Source organism: Sciurus carolinensis, chromosome 10 (genome assembly GCF_902686445.1).
Source record: "Sciurus carolinensis chromosome 10, mSciCar1.2, whole genome shotgun sequence".
Lineage (NCBI taxonomy): Eukaryota > Metazoa > Chordata > Mammalia > Rodentia > Sciuridae > Sciurus > Sciurus carolinensis.
In genome coordinates, this window is record NC_062222.1 from 121,086,354 (window position 1) to 121,107,982 (window position 21,629).

General features: G+C 49.4%; 1 non-coding gene and 1 pseudogene across 1 annotated transcript; one reads left to right on the plus strand and one right to left on the minus strand.

Moving 5' to 3' along the window:
* The first annotated feature begins 602 nt into the window (after nucleotides 1–602).
* Nucleotides 603–7,633, plus strand: LOC124994308 (small nuclear ribonucleoprotein F-like; annotated as a pseudogene).
* A 12,876-nt stretch (nucleotides 7,634–20,509) lies between these two features.
* Nucleotides 20,510–20,583, minus strand: Trnas-cga (transfer RNA serine (anticodon CGA)). Its single transcript has one exon. It is a non-coding gene; the product is annotated as a tRNA-Ser (tRNA).
* Between the last annotated feature and the right edge of the window lie 1,046 nt (nucleotides 20,584–21,629).

The following is a 21,629-nucleotide window of genomic DNA, read 5'->3' on the forward strand; positions in this document are numbered from 1 at the left end:
TGTAATCCCAGTGACTCAGAAGGCTGAGGTAGGACAATCCCTAAATCAAGGCCAGCCTGGGCAATTTAGCGAGACCCTGCTCAAAATTTAAAAAGAAATTAAAAGGGCCCAGGGTATAACTCAGTAATAAAGTGGTCCTGGGTTCCGCCCCAGGATCATGAATAAATAAATAAATGGCACTTGCTGTTGGAGGTTGGATACACCACTACAAGGCACAAATCTTCATTTATTGTTCATCTGCAACGTCCCTTATGGTACTTTTTCCTCTGTACATGCTATCATTTAATTTTTCTTTTTTGGGAAGGATGGACCAGGGATTGAACTCAGGGGCACTCAACCACTGAGCCACATCCTCAGCCCTATTTTGTACTTTATTTAGAGACAAGGTCTCACTGAGTTACTTAGCACCTCGCTGTTGCTGAAATTGGTTTTAAACTCGTGATCCTTCCAACTCAGCCTCGCCAGCCACTGGGATTGCAGGCATGTGCCACCATGCCCCACGATCATTTCATCTTGAAAGAAATAAAAGTAGTCGTCCTCTGGTAGCTGCTCCAGTCCCAAGGGACAGACTGCAGCTGGGTGGCCAGGAAGTAGCTTTCAGCATGAGTTTACTTCTCAATCCCAAACCTTTCTCAGTAGATTGACAGGGAAGCCAGAGAGGTGAAACTTGAGCGGGGGAAGGAGGGCTGCCTGGGATCCGCAAGTGACCTGAAGAACATGCAGCTTGCAAACCCAGAGGGACAGAGGGAGCCTCTTCTGGACGTCTGGGTGACGTTCCAATAAGGTGTAATAACGTCCTTTATGTCAGAGGTGTTGAAGAAGAGGAAGAAGATGGACAAATGGGGGGTTTTAAATACCTACTTCTAGACAATAAAGATTTGTTTTTGTTTTTGTTTTTTTAAATAATAAAGATAATGAAAGTATCAGCACAGTTGATCCTTGTCGAGTCAGCTCCGCTGCAGGCGCTGGAGGTGCAATTGCTACTTCATCCTCCCAACAGCCCGACCAAGTACAGCTCGCATCTCCATTTGCAGGAGATAAAAAGTTAAGGGCTGGTCCAAGTAGATACCGCTTGCCATCTCAGAGACAGGGAAAACAGAGCTCAGAGAAAGTAGAGGACACCCAGCTGAGCTGAGCTGGAAGGGCCTAAGCAAGAATTTGCAACTGGGTCTCTGACAGGATGCAAAGTCAAAACCCTCCGGAGGCATCGGGGGCAGGGAAGGAGCCAGTGAGCCCCTTCAGGACAAGGCAGCCTTAAAGATACCCAGTGGTGTGGGCCCAGGTGGCAGGACCAGGGAAGAGCCCCTTCTAGTATGTTCTAGAGCCCACAATGCCCTACTCTGCCAGTGTCGTTGCAAAAGCAGCTCATTCTTGGAGGAAACCCCTCTCACTGAAAACAGTTACAGCAGAGGGTTCTCTTCCACACATTTCTTCCCCCAGGGACATTGGGCAACATCTGGAGGTAACTTTGGTTGTGACACGGTGAGCTGGGTGCCCCTGGCACCTTGCAGGGTAGGCGCCAGGAATGCTGTGACTATCCTGCCATGCACTGGACAGACCCACAGCCAAGAATGGTCTGCCCAGTGTCACGAGGACCATGGTGGAGAAATCCAGAACTCGTATTTGTTTTCTTGAAAATGGACAGAGGCTGCCCCTTTGCAATTTCTGTGCAAAGTCTGGGTCCCCATGTGTTACCGCTCTGCACTCCTGCTTAGGAAGTAAGAATAGTAATCCCTCTCTCCAAAGGAGACGTGGAGGTGACACTAGGGAAAGTCAAATGATTGATTTCCTCTTCTAGGCTTCACAATACCAGGTATGTGTGTTTGGCAGGTTTGGTGTTTGGTTTTTGTTTTGGGCTCTGGGGATTGAATGCAGGGTGCTTGACCACTGAGCCGCATCCCTTGCCCTTTCTTTTTCACTTTCAGACAGGGTCTCACTAAGTTGTAGAGGACTTTGCTAAATTGCCCAGGCTGGCCTTGAACTTGCCATCCTCCTTTCTCATCCTCCCGAGTCCCTGGGGTTACAGGCATGCGCCACCATGCCTGGTGCTGGTAGATATTTGAAATACCTCATATGACAATATGGAGCCTGGGTGACAAGATAATATTGGGGACAAAGAAAATCCAGTATCTTCTATGAGAAGGGAAGTCTCGGCTGGTGTCAGAGAAGCTTCGGCTACCATTCTGGTTCAGAAAGGAAGCCCCTGCTACCCGAGTGACTTCTGCTCTTTCATAAGCTCTCATTCATCTCGGCCTGTCTATATTTTGACATCTGTGATAAATGTCCCTTCTCGAAAGTCTTCCCACCCTTGGCTGGGTGACACTGTGCTGTCCGGTTCCCCTCCCTTCTCTCAGCTCAATTTGTGTCGCCACCCATCACTCAATGCCCCCCATAACTTCCCGGCCCCTCGGACCCAGCTCTTTTCTCTGCTTCCTGTAAATTCAACTGTCAGGGCAATTGGGGGTCAGAGCCTGGGGTTGGTGGACCTCCTACAATCTGGCTTCTGTCGCTGTCATGGACTGATATTTATGTGACTAGGGACTGAAGCGAAGCCTGGCGTGATCCCATCAGACACGGTGGTATTGCCTGGCTGCGGGGTCCCTGCCAGATGTGAGCACCATGGAAGCAGAAAATTCCATCAAGGGCAAGGTCTTTGCGGTTAGGCAGAAAAGGCATTTAAAAATATCCTAAGAACAAATAAACAAAAAGCCCACAAAATCAAATCTGATTTTAAAAAAGAGAAAGTGTGATTTTATCTCCTGGGTGGAGATGCGACTTTTTCTGTGAGTGAATTAGGGATTATCTCGTTCAGAGTTCTGAAACCCTTGACGTGACCATGAGAGAGGGCTCAGCATTAGGGTAACATGATTTTATCTTTTGATAGAGAAACAAAATGAACCCCAAGGGAGCCAGGAGCCGTGGCAGGCCCATGAAATTCCAGCAACTCCCGCGGCTGAGGTAGGAGGGTTGCAAGTTCAAAACCAGCCATGGCAATTAGTGAGACCCTGTCTCAAAACAAACAATGAAAAGGGGCTGGAGGTGTAGCTCAGTGGTAGAGAGGCCCTGGGTTCAATTCCCAGTGCCACCAAAAAAGAAAAAGAAAAGAAAAAAATTAAAATCTTGTTTGTAAACCATGCTAAACACTTAAAAGGACTTGAGAGCTATCAATATTTCAATTTAATTTGCTAGATTTATGAAAATTATTTCGATATCTTGAAAGATTTGTTATTTTAGGCAATTGTAGTAACTTAAAGGAACCAAATGGGGCGTGGTGGCACATGCATTAATCCATTAATCCCAGGGATTCTGTAGCCTGAGGCAAGAGGATCACAAGTTCAAAGCCAGCCTCGGCAGTTTATCGAGGCCCTGAGCAACTCAGTGAGACCCTACCTGTAAATTAAATATAAACTAGGGCTGGGGGTGTGGCTCAGGGATTGAGTGTCCCTGAGTTCAATCCTTGGTACCCCCACCCACGCCCCCCAAAAAAGAAATGACTCTTGTCTCTTTTCTTCTTCTTCTTTTTTTTAAAATCTTTTTGTTTGTTTGTTCTTTTGTTGGTGATGGTGGTGTTTGTTGTTTTAAAATGTCACATCTTTTTGTTTTGCTTTTATTCCTTTGTGTATTCCTCTCTTTCTGCCCCTGAGGGACCCAGCAGGTGCTGAGGAGTGTCACCTGGAGGTCCCATGGGTACCCCCAGTGCAACAGCCTGTAAACTCATTTGTTTAGGATGACGGTCCCAGGCGAGTTGCTCCGTGCGGTGGTTGTGACATCTTCCCGGCACTCTCTCCACTGCCAAAAATACTGGTCATTGCCTCATTCTGTTGGTCGTTCTATTGACCCCCTGAGTTCTATTGATTTGTGAAATTGCCTAATTCTATTGATCAAGTCTCTTGATTCCATTGGAAATTGATTGAAATAGGTATTTGACGGGAGATTCCATTCCCATTTATCACAAAGATCCGAACTGTCACGAAGCCTTGGCAATGTCCCCCCTTCCTGTTCCCATCTGCTTCCTTAATCCCAGTCCTAGCATTAGCACAGCAGGGCTCCTGTGGTTTCTCTGCTGTCCCCTGCACCCTGGATGACGTTCCCCCAAATGCCACTCAGATGTGTGACTGTAATACGGAGCACGTGTGGCTGGGTTCTTTGGCGAATTTGAAGACTGAACTCCGTGGACACAGGGTGACAGCAAAGTAACAAGATTTGGTATAGTAACAGAAAGCGGGAGGGGTCCAAGCAGGGGGTGGCCAAGGGGGTCTGCTGTCTAGGGGTTTTCATGGGCTTGATCTGTCCCCAGAGGTGATTGATGGGGTGTAGGATTCAGAAAGAGGCCTATCGACTCCTAGTTTGTCTTCTTCAACAAATCGGGGGAGATAGTTTTCAGGTCTTTGTGAACATAGAGATGGGGTGAGGGCTAGTTGGCACGGAGGAAGAACACTAGGGAAGGCTTTGCGGTCGCCAGTGCTGGGGGCCGGGGTGTCACTGGGGAAGCGATGCTGCAGTTGAAGGAGTCAGGGGCAGGGACAGGACGCTCTCCAGGCCGTCTCCTCCCAGGGTGGCATGCGCTCTGCTCCCCTCCCTCCCCTTCCTTCCTGCCTTGACCCGCAGCTCCAGGCGGTCCTGAGGCTCCCTGCCCCTCCCAGGGCCAATCCCACCATGCTGGCATTGGTGACAATACAAACCGCAGGCCAGGCCAGGGGCAGATCCTCCCTCATCCTGTCTACCGTGGCAAAGTCCTTCACCTTGACTCACAACCCCAGGAAACTGAGGGACCCTCCCTTCCTATGAAAGGCTGAAATGTCACCTTGACACATGTGCTCTGCCACGCGGCTCCCAGCCCTTATGCACTCAGCTCCTGGAGGGGAGCTTCTGCAGTTTGATACCCTGTGAAGGGAGGACTTGCTTCCACGCATTTATTAAGCATCGATTGTGTGCCAGGCATTGGTCTAGGGATTGGAGATTTAGTGGAGAAGAGTGGGAAGAAGGTTCCTGCCATTAGGAGGTGACATTCTGGAGGGGTGAGAGGGGCTGGAAGGTGATGGATGAATAAACAAAATGCCCAAATTGAGTAGTGAACATGCCTCAGAGACTAAAGCAGAGTCCTGGGGTAAAGACGCCGATTTCCATCTAACAACTGCTTAGCTGCTGATCAACTTTAACCACCAAGTCAGAGTGAGGGAGGCTCATTTAGATCCAAGCAGTCTCTGGGTACCGTGGTGCACACCTGTAACTCCAAGTACTTGGGAGGCTGAGGCAGGAGGATCGCAAGTTGAAATCCAGACTCAGAAATTTGGTGAGACTGTCTCAAAATAAATAGGGGGTCGGGGGGAAGACAATGGAATGAGACAGCATCATTGCCCTATGTACATGTATGATGACACAAACAGGGTGACCCTACTTTGTATACAACCAGAGAAATGAAAGTCGTACCCCTTTTGTGTACAATGAATCAAAATAATAATAATAAAATAAATAAATAAAAAATAAATAGGGGGGTGTAACTCAATGATCATGCACCCCTGGGTTCAATCTGAGTTTAAAAAAGAAAACTTTTTGTTTGTTTGTTTGTGTTTTTTTTGAGATCCGAGTGGTGCTGCCTGTGATGGAGTCACTTGTGCTGAGATCTGAACGATGAGAAGTGGCCCCAAAGAGCACGCCAGAGGACAGCAAGGGCAGGCGGGCTGAGAGGCCTGGGCACACGGTGGGGATGAGGAAGCCTCGTGCGGAGACCAGAGCAAGGCTGGAGCAGAGCCACAGGGCCCGAGGGGACGCCCTGAGGATTCAGGGGCTCTGGGGGGTCTCGTGCAGAGGGGGCCCTCTGCATTCAGCTGTCTAAACGCCACTGCTGTGTGCAGAATGCGTGTGGGTCCCGAGAGGAGCAGAGAGGCCAGCTCCGAGGGTGTGGGTCGTGAAGACTGGACTAGCTGCCACATAATATTAGAATGTCCCATGACCCCAGTATGCCTGGGACGGAGGTTTTTCCTTGGACTTGGGATCTCAGTGCTAAACTAAGAAAGCCCCCGGCAAACATGGACAGCTGGCCATCCCAGGCCATCGTGGGTGAAGCCGCGTACACCTTACTCACTGATGGATGAGACAGAAGGGAAAGAAAGGAATGGATGGGGACGGAGAGGGCTGTAGTGGGAGCGACCGCATGGGTGGCAGTGCCCGCTGGGGTGCGGGAATTAGACACAGGCTCAGGGAGAAACTCAAGAGCTGGGCTTTCTCAGATCCCACAGCGAGCCCCGTAAACATGTGCCAGATGGCAAAGCACGGTTGTAACACTAGGAGAGGACTCCAGCTCTCTCCGACCGGCGGAGATTGAAAGTGGTTACAAAAATAGGCATCTGATCAATAGCAAAGTCACTCTGCAGTCTGTAATTGCTGCCTGACAGTCACAAGTGAGCCGTCCTTCCCAGAAGGAGAGGGTGCATCCATTTCCTGCACGTATGGTGTTGGTGAAATTTAGAAGTGGGTCCTGGCCTCTGCAGCCTCCTCACAGACAGACCCACCTGAGCAGTTTATGATAGTCCCAAATGCAATTTAGGATGAAGGACAGAGACAGGATGAAGTCACATAAAGTTACCTCGAAGTTACTGCAGGGCACCTTTCCTCCAAGATTCTCGGCCCCAGCTCCAATCCAGTTCTGTTTTCTCTTTACCCAGTGGACTCTCCTCTGACCCTGCTGCCAACAAAGTTCTGGATCTACAGCCTCCGCAGCAAAGGGGGCTCCTGGACCCACTGCCCTGGGGAGCTGGTCCTGGCTCCCACAGATGCCAAGAAAGAAGCTCTCCGGTGCCTCCTGCCCGACTCCCTTGCGGTCTCCCTTTTGAGCCACACCTTCCCTTGGAGGCGGTCACTGCTCCTGCACTTCCACCAAAACCCCAGGCCACCCCTTCTTCCCCGCAGGGTCTACTCCTGCTGCTCCAGGGCCCCTCTGCCCACCCACCCAAAGCTAAGGAAGACCAGAGGTTTCACTGCGGCCCAAGTGAGGGAAGTGGGTACCAGGCCTCCCTGTCTTCCTGACCTTCCTGAGGCTACACAGGCCTTTTCTTCTTTATGTCTCCCTCTCCAACTTCTTCCATCCAAATGTTTTGGGGAAGTGGCGACATTTTGTTATTTTGTTCATTGTAGATTTTTTTTTGCATTAATTTTAATTCTTTTTAAATATTGTGTTAAAATATTGTTTCTCCTGATTACCGAGTTTTTTGGCACCACATAAAATTTAGTGACTGGTGACAAACTCATTACATCCTCGGCTGGGACCTTTGGTTTCCCTTTCTGGGAGGTGGGGTTTTGTATTGATTGATTGATTTAGGAACTGGGGATTGAATCCAGAAGCACTTTACCACTGAGCTACATCCCCAGCCCTTTTTGCTGAAGCTGACCTTGAACCTGCAATTCTCCTGCCTCAGTCTGGCATGCCGAGCATGTGCCACCACGCCCAGGTTGGGGCTTTCAGATTTAAAACCTGGATAGTTGTGGGAAGGTCGGGTAGGGCCAGTCACAGTGAGAGAACCTGGGGATTAAAACCAGGTAGCCAGAAATCGAATCCTGGCCCTGCTGCTCTTAAGCCAGGGGACAGCCAACCCCTGTGCTTGTCTCCTGGTCTCACAGTGGGGATGAGGGCTAGCAGCGTCCTCAGAGGACTGAGCTCTTCAGGTGTTCGTGCAGTGCCTGGACATCAAGTGCTTCCACACCTGAGCCCTGCTGTTGAGACTGAGTCTCTGCCGTGTGCCTGGGAGTGGGCACACCAGGCGCTTGTGTGGGACACAACCTTGGCCTTAAGCAGCTTATAGTCTTGCAGAGAAGGAAGAGTGTGAATAGTCACAGCAAGAATTACGTGTGCAACGTGTGTGGCTCCTGTGATCCTCTCAAGAAACCTAGCGAGGAAGTTCTTCCGCCCCTTCCTTCTGCTCCGCAGAAAAGACCGCTCAGGGAGAGGCTGGGACCAGCCAGGATCCCAGGAGGAACTCACTAACCTGGGGTCTAAGGCCTGCCCCTGTTGCCGACCTTCTGCCCTTGGCCTCCTGGCAGCTCTGGAAGGTGCCTGCAAGGCTAGGGTTCAGGAGGCATAGACTCCAGCTGGCAGTTTATCTTACAGAAAATGTCTCGCACCACCACCTCCCTGTGTCCCTTGGCACACAACAGGAAGCTAGGCCAAGACTACAGTTGCCACTGCCTCCCCGGGGGTGTAGGCCAGGACACAGATTCCCCTTTCACTTTTAAACCTGGAGGCCTCTGAATGTTTTTATTACCTATTTGAAAGTAAATGCTAAATAGCTGGGTGAGGTGCTGCTCATCTGTGGTCCCAGCTTCTCAGGAAGCTGAGGCAGGAGAATCGCTGGAACTCAGGAGTAGGAGACCAGCCCGGACAACATGGCAAAAAAAAAAAAAAAAGTTAGCATGAAAGCTCAAGATTGAAAGAATAAAGTCTTCCAAAGCCTCGTCAGGAGCACCCTGGAGTGAATTAGCCACAACACGCACTTAGTTCCAGCAGCGTCTCGGCCGCAGAGAGGTCTGCCTGGCCCGGCTCATTCCTTGGGCCTGCACTGTCCCCACCCAGGTAGCTTCCCCTAATCCCAGATAGGACCAGAATACCACTGGGCCTGAGGTTTCCCCCGGGCTCCTCATGGTTGATCTTGGGAACAAGCTTCACAAGCAGCTCTGGAGAATGTGCTGAGGTCTAACTGACCCGACCCATCGGCCCTAATCCTCTCTCGGTCCACTGGAGGGGATAAAAGTGCTGTCACAGCCAGCAGTTCATACTGGAGATTAACTGTGGAATCCAAGGGGACACCAAACCCACAGCCATTCAGAAAGGGACTCACTTCCTCCCTGTTCGGGTCACAAAAATCAGAAGAAAGCATTTTCTTAAAAATGGGGGGCGGAGGGTGTGAGGCAGATGTGAATCCAGAGCCTCAGAGCAGACCCCAGGCCCGTCGCCAGGGACACACATGGATAGGGCTTCTCATTTCTGAGCTTCTGAATCTGGATGTGGGGCGGCAGGACTGAGGTCCCTGAGCTCCAGCCTCTGCCTCCGGGCTTGTCTTCCCGCTCTTCCTTCCTCCCCAGGACCTCTATCTCAGACCCCAAGAGCCAAGATTCTGGAGAATCGGTGACGTGCAGGTCACACTCCCTGATGGTAGAGGACAGGAACCTCATTCCCTTTTCCCTCTTTCCACAGAATAAAATGTGCCCAGTTCTGCATGTGCTGTGTCCCCCGCATCCTGCCCTCCCTCTTCAGTGTCCCCAGGGTTGGTTGCCTGAACCAGCAGTGGTCACTCCTGCCTCTACCTCAGAGTGACAAGTGTCCTATGGTCAGATCTGCCCTGCTGAGCTGCTGGAGTCTCTGAGACTCTCAATAATGGGGAGGGGGTGACCCTAGGTTGGGCCAGCCCCCTTGAGGCCAGTCTGCAGATCTCAGAGCCCTGAACCACTATGGACAGGCCGTTTAGCACAGGCCTGGATGGGCCCCCTCCATGGCCAGGGGCTCAAGTCTCACGAGAAGTTCTTCACCCTGTGGTGCAGAGTGCTTGCCTCCCCCGTCCACACCGTAGAGTGATCCCTCCTGACCTCACCTGATAGGACAGGAAGGGCACTTCAGATCTTAGCTAGATCGGAGTCCCTTGCCTAAGACTTTAAACATGCACTGAGAAGCCAGGCAGGGAGGTGCACGCTGGTGATTCCAGTGACTTGGGAAGCTGAGGCAGGAGGATCGCAAGTTTCAGGCCCATTGGAGCAATTTAGTAAATAAAATAAAAGTAAATAAAAGTAAAAGTAAAAAGGGCTGGGGATGTAGCAGTGGTAGAGATCATGGGTTCAATTTCCAGTGGAAGGATAGAAGGAAGGAAGGAAGGAAGGGAGGGAGGGAGGAAGGAAGGAAGGAAGGAACCCTGAGGCCTGTGGACAGGCCTTCTCTACCCTGTGAACTAGGACACAGAGAACATCAAGGTTCTCGAAAGTTCAACCATGTGATTTCCATCAAAGTTATCAACAAATGGTAGGAGAACAGGTGTTGTGTGTGGTTTGATGGCAGAAAGAAATGAGCTGAGAGCCGAGCCAACATAAAGAGAGAGAAAATATACAAGGCAGAGAGAGCCCAGGATTGAACACTTGCAGGGGATTGTGTGCTGGGAAAAAAGAACTTGATGGACTCAGTAGGACTGGACCACAGCCCAGGATAATAACCGATGTTCATGGCCATGCCCGAGTCATTCAAAGTGGGTTTAATTTTCTGGTATCCTCCATCTACAGATGGCACAAAACTAAATAATTCATTTTAGTAAATTTCTAACTCAAGTGTCTAACTTTCATAAAAAGCCTGGTGCTCGAAAATGTACACACACCCTGGACTTCTACCCACCGTTCATTTTTCATTCAACACGTGTTGACGGAGTGACTGCTGTAGACCAGGCACTGTCCAAGGTGTGAGAAAGGAGGGCGACAAGACAGAGGAGACCCCTGGAGCTTGTGTTCAAGATGAGAAGAGACCACCAGCAAGGAAAGACATAAACAAACAAGATCACTTTAGATAACAATAAGTAGGCTGTAAACGGGAATACATCCCAATCACGTCATGGGGAATGATAAAGTACTGGCTGATGGGTTGGTGGGGGAAGGCCTCACTGAGGAAGAGACGATAAAGATCACTCCCCTCCCCGCTTCCTGTGTTTTCACTCCTCCCTCCTGGATTCCACAGGTGCCTCTTCTCACCTGAACTCCTTGCCTCAGAGAGCTTCCCTGAGCTGAGGATAAGAGAACAAACCAAACACATTCCTTTGCCAAAGAGAGAGATTTGAGCAGACTCAAGAGTCCTGGTTTCTAGAAGAAAGTCCTCAGGGTAACTAAAATCCCATCTCCAGCCTATCCAAGCAGGACCCAGAGATGAAGTCGGCACCTTCCTGATCTGCCATCCAAGTCCTACTGAGTCCATGAAGTCTTTGTATCCCAGTCAGCCTGGGATAGGGGTTCCGGTGAAGAAGCACTTCTTTCCCCTGGGTTAGCCATCAGGGGCTCTGCCCTGCATGCAAGAGTTGATAACCGGACAAGGATCGCCACTCGGTCAGCAGAAAGGTTGAAGATATTTTAGCTCCGATGTTCTCTGTACCCATGCCCAGTCATGCCAAAGTCACTACAGTGGAGACCGCATGGTCTGACATTGACACAAAGCCACGTGACAAGAAACCTCTCGAAGGACTCCTCCAGGGACAGCAACTACCCCACCCAAGCTCCAAAGTCAACCCGGAGCCCCACGTAGGTCCCCTGAACTCCCAACTGCAAGATGACGTTTTGGCATCTGAACATCTGTCCTCTACCCACAAAGGTTGGTTATAAAACTTCCACCTGCTTCCAGCAAAAATCCTGGAACAGATTCTAGTTTCGCTTCACATGCCACAGGAATGTGAATAATCCCATTTTAAAATATGCTTGATTAAGTTTTTAGACCAAATCAACTTGGTCATTCTTCAATCCCTGGAGCTGGGCATCGTGAGGTGGAACCATTTCCACACCAGCCATGATCCCAGAAAGAAGCCTGAACGTGGAGGAGGAGTCCTGGCAGCTCCAACATCTCGGCCCTCTGGGAAGACATACTCTAGCAGACAGCAAGCCTCTGACAAAAGCCAGCGTCCCCAAGCCAGAGAGAAGAAAAAGATCCACCAGGGCTCATTTCATAACTCACCATCCAGGGCCCTCCCTTGTGGGTGGCAAGACTCAAAATCTAAATTTACTGAGCAATTACCTATACAAAGGGTATGTTTCCACACCAGTTAGCAACAGTGAAAAAGTCTCTTTTGGGGTACTGGGGGTGTGGCTCAGTGGTAGAAGCTTGCCTAGCATGCTTGGGATGCCCAGCAGGATCCCGGGTAGAAGAGGGGGCGGAATCCCTTCTGATCGCTTACCAAGGGCTAGAGCAGCACCTTCTCACCGCAGATCAGGAAAGAGGGAGGGTGAAGGCAGCTACTCTGGCAATGATTTCAGTGGTCTCTCCAGGTGGAAGGAAATGAAAGGAAGTGCTTTAAAATCAGTGCTGGTAACTTGAAAACCAGTTGGATTTCAACAGACAAGAATTCACTTGCTGAGGTCCGTGGAGACCCTTTCCCCCTGAGAGTGCCGGTGTGATCCGGCATGTTTAATACCAGGACCGTTTCCCAAACTACCGCTGCAGTGGAACTCAGGGGTCCATAAAGTGTGAGATAAGCAATGGCCTCGGCGCTGCTTAGTGCTGCCCAGGTGAGTGGCTTGGACTTCGAGCACTTAGAGCTCCAAAGTCAGAATCTGGTTAGCGACTATTTTAAGACTGTGTTATAAAGTCTGTCCAAAGGCTTTCTAAATAAGCAGAATGTTACGGGCCCCGCCGAGCTCTTCCCCTGCTAATCATGGCGAGGACTCGTGTTGCACACACAAGGGGATCTGAAGCCATTAAACTACTAAGGGTATTTTTTAAATTAAAAAATTTAGCTGAACTGTAGAAGGATCCTCCTTCCCCACCATCTCCCATCCATTTTAATTGACATACCTGCATTTATCTATCACAGTCCCTTAAAGGGTTACATAAATGTCTGACGAGAAGAGCTAGGGACATTATTATTATTATCATCATTGTTATTTTGGTACTAGAGATTGAACACACGGATCCTCTATGACTGAGCTACATCCCTAGTCTTCTTTATTTTTTTATTTTGAGACAGGCTCTCACCAAGTTGCTAAGGCTGGCCTTGAACTTGTGAATTTCATGCCTGAGCCTCCAAAGTCACTGAGATTAGAGATGTCAACCAGATTTCTTCTTCCTCCTCCTCCTCTTCCTCCTCCTCCTCCTCTTCCTCCTCCTCCTCCTCCTCCTCCTCCTCCTCCTTCCTCCTCCTCTTCTCTCCTCCTCTTCTTCTTCTTCTTCTTCTTCTTCTTCTTCTTCTTCTTCTTCTCCTCCTTCTCCTCCTCCTCCTCCTCCTCCTCCTCCTCCTCCTCCTCCTCCTCCTCCTCCTCCTCCTCCTCCTCCTCCTTCTTCTTCTTCTTCTTCTTCTTCTTCTTCTTCTTTTTCTCCCCCCCTCCTCCTCCTCTTCTCCTCCTCCTCCTCCTCCTCTCCTCCTCCTCCTCCTTCTTCTTCTTCCTCTTCTTCTAATTCGTTCTAACTAGTTATGACACGACAATAGAATGCACTTTGGCACACCATACGTAAATGGAGTGTAACCTCTCATTCTTCTGGTGGTATATGATGTAGAGTCACATGGGTCATGTAGTCACATAAGCACATTGGGCATAATGTCCATTTCATTCTACTGTCCTTCCTACAAGGCATCATTTTATTTTTTAAAAACATAATGGTACCCTTGATGAGAACTAGAATTTTAAGCCCTCATTTCCTTTTCCTCAGTTGTACCACCTGGATTGCTTCAGAGGAAGAGTAACTGATATATGTGCTTTACTTCTGAGTTTTCTAACTCTGTCTTATTTCCACTGAGAGTGGGTGATTATTTTGTGTTTTCTTTACGTGTGCTGATTGGGGTGGGGTAGGGTGGGGAGAGAGAAAGGTACCAGGGAAAGATGCAATAAATAATTAATAAGGAGCATAGTCCTTCCCTCCAAACTGGGGGGGGATCTTCTTTCCATTTATCTGCTGATTTAGTTGTCAAAAGTCAGAGCCAGGAGGAGGGAAGGGGGGCACTGAAATTGATTTCCATGCATGTGTGAGTTTGTTGGGGTGAACCACTCACGATGTATAACTACAAAGCTCTAATAAAAAAAAAAAAAAAAGCCAGAGCCAGTTAGCCAACTTAGGATCTTGCATACCCAGCCAGCTCCGCCCGGTCCAGCCGTCAGCAGCCTTCCCTGATTCCAGCTCTGAACCAGACCTGAGTCCGCCCCCTTTCATGTATGGCGGCTGTGGTGGGGGACCCAGCTCTGTGTCACCAGGGCAGGGTGCACTCTCCCAACCCAGGTCCCTGGCTCCAGGCTGGCTCCCTCCTCCCTGTGCCTGTGAGACTTTCTAAAACTCGGATCCTCCTGTCTCCCCACTGGACACAAAGTCCGTGCCCTTCTCAAGGGCCACTGGAGGACACTTCCTTGTGCCCCTGGCCAGCTGGGGCCCACTATTGGGATGCACCCCTGCACAACTTCCTGCATCAGATCTCGTTGCAGTGAGCTGCTTGCTCTGTTGATCAGGGGCATCTTGGAGCCTGGAGCCATATCTTTCCCAAGGGCCCCATGTTGAGAAAAGCTCAATAGATGCTTGTAGGAAGAAAGAGCAGAAGGCAGGCAACAGGCACCCCCGAGCTGCATATATTGCGATTCTCCACCAAGAGCCACTTACTGCCCTGCTCAGCTAACTTCTTGGGATAAAAAAGGGGCAGTCCAGTAGTGTGGCTGTTGTCCAGCATCCAAGCTTCTCTCCTGTCTGGGCTGGTTTCAGGTATGCGTCACCCAGAATCCCACGTTTAGAAAATCCTCCTGCTTTGTCTAATACTCTGTGGTCACTTTCTCAAAATTCATAATAAATTTTTCTATGAGGGGCCCACATTTTCCTTTTGGCACTGAGTCCTGTGAATGATGTAGCAGGTCCTGCCTGGGCGATGGGGAAGTCTTGGGGGCTGGCAGCTCAGCTCTTCCTCCTTCTCATGCCCTGGGAGCAAGACAAAACCGAGGCCCTGTCCTCTAGGGCAAACACTCATTATCTGAAGGCCGAGCACTTTGTGCATTCGGTCTCCTGCTATTTTTCAAAGGCATATAGTCAACTTGAAATTTTTTGTATAGGTGGATTATAATTATACATAATATTGGGATTCATTATGCCATATTCTTTGATTGATACCAGGGATTGACCCCAGGGGTACTTAACCACTGAGCCACATCCCCAGCCGAGACAGGGCCTTGCTGAGGCTGGCTTTGAACTTGTGATCCTTTTGCTTCAACCTCCGAGCCACTAGGATTACAGGCATGTGCCACTGTTGTTATTATTTTAATGAGTGCATTCTTTTTCAGTACCGGGGATTGAATCCAGAGGTGCTTTATCACTGAGCTACTTCTCCAGCCCTGTATTTTATCATTTATTTTTACAGAGTCTCGCGAAATTGCCCAGGCTGGTCTTGAACTTGGGACCTTCCTGTCTCAGTCTGGAGTCACTGGGATTGCAGGCCTGCACCACCGTACCTGACTTAATGGTGCATTATAATTATATATAAAAATGAAATTCATTGTGGTATGTTTGTATTTGATCATAGCTTAATTCAGTAGATTTCTTTCCTCGGTCACTTGATTTAAGAAGCTAAACATTTATATGAAAGAGTTCCTGAATTCTAAGTGAAATCATGGTCATTGCGTACATTTTGTGTGGAAGTCTCAGATGGGGACTAGCATTATCAGCACTAAGCTTTGTCCCCAGCTCTTTATTTTTTATTTTAAGACAGGGTCTTTCCAAGTTACTAAGGGTCTTGCCAGATTGCGGAGACGGGCCTCAAGCTTGCGATCCTCCTGCCTGGGCCTCCTGTAGTTGCTGGGATCACAGTGCATGCCACCGCACCTGGCGTTAACAATGTCCTCATACATGCTAAATGCCCTTCATAAACGGTGAAAAGGAGGCGGGAGTCTCAGAACCCTCTCCAAGCAGAAACACCTGGTTTGAACCGATCGCCCCTGGAACTTCCTCCCCACAGGGATCCGCAGAGCAGACACACCCAAGGCAATCAAGCGTGCTCCCCACTCAGGAGATGGAGGGAGAGAAGCTCTCCGGGAGGCTGTGGCAATGGAGTCCAGCCAGAGGGGAGAGGAGCTGGCCTTCATCCCCAGGCCACTCCCAGCCTGTACCTTTGGGTACCCAGGGATCAAGGGGACCCCACAGACTTCCAGTGGATCGATCGACTTCCTCTCTGACCGATGGAGCGGGTTGCAACTCCCTGGACAGGAAGTCCTACCCTAAAGAACTCCTCACATCAAGCCGGATCCGCTGGGCTCTCCTTCCTTTCGTGTGCCCTACCGCTGCCTCCAGGTGGGGACAAGTGACGATACAATGCCGCCTTCAACTGGGCCGCAGCCCCGCCACGGGCAACGCCTGCCACCCTTTGCCTGGACGGGTATTGTCACAGGCTCCCCATCTCTCTCTGCACTGCCCTCTCACTCTTGCTCTCCCCTGGAATTGACAGCTAAAAGTGACTTTGATGGGACCACGTGCTGAGTCTGTCCCGAACCCTCACTTTGCCTGTCCCCAGAGAAGCGTCATGTACTGATCACGAGCACAGAGTCTGTAGCCAGGTCCAGGGGTCTGAAAATCAGTTTCCTCCTCTGTAAGACAGGAATGACGGCAGGACCCCTCACCTGTGCTGTCGTGACAGTAAACGCGCTAATAACACTGTTCTCGGTGCAGTGCTGCTACGTGTGCCGGGGGCGTGTGCCGGGGGCGTGGCAGGTGCTGCTGTGTCTCTCTCATTGCCATCTCTGTCTCTTTCAGTGTTTGCAGCAGCCCAGTTAGAAGGCCGACCATCATCTTCAGCACTCGCGCCAGGCAGAGGAGAAAACCAGAGCACAGAGAGGTCAAGGCACCCAGCAAGGTCACCCTCTAGGAAGTGATGAGACCATCAGAAAATGGCTGGGATGGTCTGAGTTCAAGCCACGTCTCCTTCTAATGCACTTGTCCCTGTCCGTCCTGAGTCCTGCGTGCACAGGTGACCCGGCAGTGCCTGCTGAAGGGCATCCTGGTTTCCACTAGGGTCCTGACGGCCAGCACCAGTCCACGTGGAGACCCAGCGTGGGAACTAAACTCTGGGGCAGCCGTGGAGGACCAGGGGGCCTAGGGAGGGAGGGGATGGGGTGTGGAGCAAGACGGCTCCGGGAGAAACACGGGGATCCACACCCCGCCTCCACGGCGCCTTGCTCCCCTACGGAGGCCGGAAAGGAAGAACTGGGGTTCTGGGATTCCGGGCAGAGGAGCCCCCAGGAAGGCCGACGGCAGCTGCCTGCACTGTCCTCCCGGCAGGCGACATTGCTTTTCCACGGTGGCTCCCAGTTCAGCCGGTGGCATCCCGATCGTCAAAGTCAGTGGGTCCCTCGGTGCCCGACTCCACGAGGATCTTCGAGCCCTTCTGAGAGCTCAGAGCGGAGCCTGCAGCCTCCTGGTTGCTTCCGTCGACCCTTCATCCCTTCAGCCTCCACTAGCTAGGAGTCAGCCTCTGCCATGGAATTCTGGCCCACAGCATTGTGGGAAGTGGACGCTCCATCGTGACTAGAGGCGACCCAAGTTTCCTTGTTGAGTATTTTCTTTTTATCTTTTGTGGGGGGACAGCAGGTTTCTGAGGATTGAACCCAGGGCCTCACATGGGCTAGGTAAGTGCTTTACCACTGAGCTACATCCCAGGCTTTTATCTTATATTTTTATGTGACAGGGTCTTGCTAAGTTACTTAGGGCCTTGCTAAATTGCTGTTGAGGCTGGCCTTAAATTTGTGATCCTCTTGCCTCAGCCTCCCCAGTCAATAAGATTATAGACATGGGCCACAAATATTTTCTCTTTAAAAAGACACAGAAAATAATGTTACAACATCTTTTTATCTACCACTCAGCTTAAGAAACAAAACAATACAACCATACACGGTGACACAATCCTATAATTCCAGTGACTTGGAAGACTGAGGCAGGAGGATTACAAGTTCAAGGCCAGCCTCCGGCAACTTAGCAGACCCTTAAAAAAAAAAAAACAACTTGGGTAAAACCTCACCTGCCATGCACAGGTCCTTGAGTTCTGTTCCTAGCACTGCAAAATGAGAAAGAAAACATTACAAATAAAATTGACACCTCCACTTCCTCTTTACCATTTGAACCCCTTTCTTCCTGTCTCCACCATCTTGAAATGCCTATGCATGTGTTCATACTTACATGTCTTACGTACCCTTACACCAAATATGTCATGATTTTCCATGCATCCTTCTACAATTTGCTTTTTTGCTCAATAGTACATTTTTAGGATTTGCTCAGGCTGACAGGCGGTCACCTCAGTGAATTCTTTTTCACAGCTGCCTAGTACTCCCCATGTGAAGGAGGGTATGCTTGCCTCAGAGTTGGTTCTGCTCTTGATGAGGGACACAGCTTAACCTCAGGGCTCTATTGGGGGTGGCAATCCAAATGTGCTCAGGACAGACACAGAAAAGTGTGGAATGCTCTGCAGCGTGATCAGTGGGACCAGTGCCTTTGGCAACAGAGGCATTCAGCTCTCCATCTTCAAGCAGTCCTGTCAGAACACGCCTCGCCCCTGCCGCAGGCACGTCACAGGCTGCACCCTCGGGTCCCTCTTTAGATACACACTGTCGGGGCTGCTTCAGGCAAAGACCCATGACGGATCGTGCCTCGTCACCACCAGGAAATGAAAATCGAGACGAAGGGGGTGACTGGCTTCCAGTCGCAGCAGCACAGCTGGGTTCTGGGAAGACGCCCTGGGCTCAGTGAGCCATCGTGGAGCCCATCCAACCCCTTTACCAGAAACCCCAGGTGAAACGGGCAGCTGAGCCCGAACAATCCGGGAGAGCTTATCAATCACTAGGGCTTAGCATGAGGTACTCTGTCACTCAAAGTCACTGAATCGTTGCAGGTGGAGGAGTTCCGCTGCGGTTCAGTAGCGGTCAACACCACTTTCCTGGACTCCGCAGACACCGCCGTGGGGGGAGCGAAGAAATGGCTTTTGGGTCAAGCGCACAGGCCTGGCAGCTCTGCCCCCTTCTGAGGGCTTGACCTTGGACAAAGGCTTCCTCCAGCCGCGCCCGACTCCATCGTCTCTACGTGGGAGAAATAAAGAAACACGGCTGATTTGGTGCTCTGCGCCTGTCTCCTTCTGAGAACCCCCTCTCCCCACTACCGCCCGCGTACTTTGGGGGGGTGTCCTACCCTTAACTTCACCTTCGCTTCAGCAGTGATGTGGGATGTCAGCGGGACCCTCATGTCCCTGGCCCGACCCTGGGTTCAGAGACGGGCACAGGATGCCGCAGGGCCACCAGCTGTGAGGAGACTGTCATTTGAACATCAGATGCTCTTTCCTGAAGAACTTGAACTTGGGGAGAGGGGGACCTGGAATTGCAGGAGTCACCAAAATTTTAACCAAGAATGAAGGGCACCCAGAGATGGCGTTGCTGAGGGGGGCAAGAAACTGAGACCGAGCGGCATTATTGGAGCTCCTGTGTCAGGTTTATAGTGAATCCAAGACAACTGGGGCTTTTCAGTTCCTTGTTAATGTGTTTGCTTATTTGCTTTGAGGCTGGCTTTCTGGCACCTGCAGGACAGTAAATCTCGACCAGTGCTCTGTTCATTGGGCAGCAGTGAGGATTAATCAAGATGCCATGAAAGAGCAACAGAAGCCCTTTCTCTTCCTTGTTCTTGTCTGAACCAAAGCTATCTTTATTTAACTCTGTTTTTTATTTTATGTGATCCTAAAATCATTCTGAGTTTCTAGAAACATCTGGAAGCCAGGCTATATCAGAAACATGGAAAAATTAGAGATGCTTATCTTGGAAGAGAAAAGATTGCTTGGTAACATAATAGCTTTCCTGAAATACTTAAAAGTTTGTCGTATGGAAAAGAGTCAGACTTAGCAACTGGGCAACTGGAGGAGTTAAGCAGAAGACACTTGCTTCAAGGTAAGGAAGTCCTTCTTTGCAACCCACTTCCGCCTTGCCCTTCAGAGGTAATGGCTTGCTTGTTTTCTTTCTTTCTTTTTTTTTTTTTTTTTTTTTTTTTTTTTTTTTTTTTTTTGTACCAGGTATCGAGCCCAGGGGCACTTAACTGAGCTACGTCTGCGAGTTTGCAATCCTCCTGCCTCAGCCTCCCTAGCTGCTGGAATTCCAGGTGTGCCCCTCTGCACCTGGCTTTTTTATTTTTTAAACTGAGGATTTAACCCAGAGTCACTCTATCACTGAGCCACATCCCCAGACCTTTTCATTTTGAGATGGGGTCTCTAAGGTGCTCAGGCTGGCCTTGACTGTGTGATCTTTCTGCCTCAGCCTCTAAATCTCTGGGTTCACAGGCGTGATCCCATGCCTCGTGGTGGCAGGTTTCCCGTCTCAGGTGACCTTCATGTTGAACATGGCCACTTGCTTACTGTGACCTGTAGAGGGGATTCCAATATCAAGGAGTGGGTTACAAGGATGTTTGCCAAGAACCTTCTCACTTATAGGGTGCCGGGATTCTCAGTGAGGGGCCAAATACAGTTGCTATTTATGCCCCTAACATGAGAGGATCTCTAATTTTTTTCTAACGAGAAAAGTTTTGAGCAATTGGAACGTATTCACTTTTACGACTGTAGATGAAATATTTACGTATGTCTGGTTACTTATTTAATTTAGCATGTGTTACACAAATCGTAACGTCCTCTTAGAACATGGATTTAGCACTTCTCACACTTAGTGAATCAACATTATTCAAGCACTTCACACGCACTTCAACATTATTTTCTTCGTTATTTGACTTTTGAACCATCTACCTTTGAATTTGTTTAACTTTTATTTTATTTTATTTATTTTTTCATTTTTTATTTATTTATTTTTGCGGTACTGGGGATTGAACCCAGAGCCTTGTGCTTTCGAGGCAAACACTCTACTAACTGAGCTATATCCCCAGCCCTGTTTACTTTTTAGAGCTAAACCCTTATAACCATAAAAACAACTCTATTAGCCAGGTATGGCGGTGCCTGCGATCCAAACTGCTGCAGAGGTTAAGGCAGGAGGGTGGTAAGTCAAGGCCAGCCTGCTCAATTGAGGAGACTGTCACAAAACTAAAAATTAAAAGGGCTGGGTCGTTGTGGTAAAGTGCCTCTGGGCTCAATCCCCAGACCTGTTACCGCCTTCCCACCCCAGCAAAAAAAGAAAAATTTTAAGACATTTTGGCAGAAAAAAAAAATGCCTTTCCTATTGAGAGTCTAAAGCTTTTTCTAGACTCACTGGTCCCATCGAAAATAATTTTTATAAAATGACTTTTCTTAGCAACTGAACTACCGTGATGTAACAGAGCAAACCACTGTGGCTGAGAATGTCCATGAAAGCAGGCACAGGGGCGCACACCAGAATCCCAGCGACGTGGGAGACCGAGGCAGGAAGATTCCAGTTCAAAGCCAGCCTCAGCAACTTAGTGAGGCCCCACGCAATTCAGTGAGACCCTGTCTCCAAATAAAAAAATATAAAAAAGGGCTGGGGATGTGGCTCAGTGTCCCTGGGCTCAATCTCTGGTACCAAAAAGGGTGGGAAAAAAAAAGAGAGAGAGAGAGAGAACGTTTCATGAATAAAGCAAGGTGCAAACAAAACAGTTTGTCTCCAAAATATGGTTAAAAAGTTAGATATCTAGATGCAAAGAAAAAGATGAAAAGGAATATATCAGAAGATTAATTGTTGTTACCGTCAAATTAGTTATTATGCATACTATTATGCATATTATTAGTTATTATGCATATTTCATACTTTCCTGTATTTCTAAGAATTTTTTTTTTCTCTTCTTTTGCAGTATTGGTGATGGAACCCAGGGGTGTTCTACCACTGAACCACATCCCCAGCCCTTTTAATTTTATTTTGAGACAAAGTCTGGCTAAACTTCTGAGGCTGATCTCAAACTTGCAATCCTCCTGCCTCAGCCTCCTGCGTCACCGGAATCGCTGTGCGCCATCACACCTGCC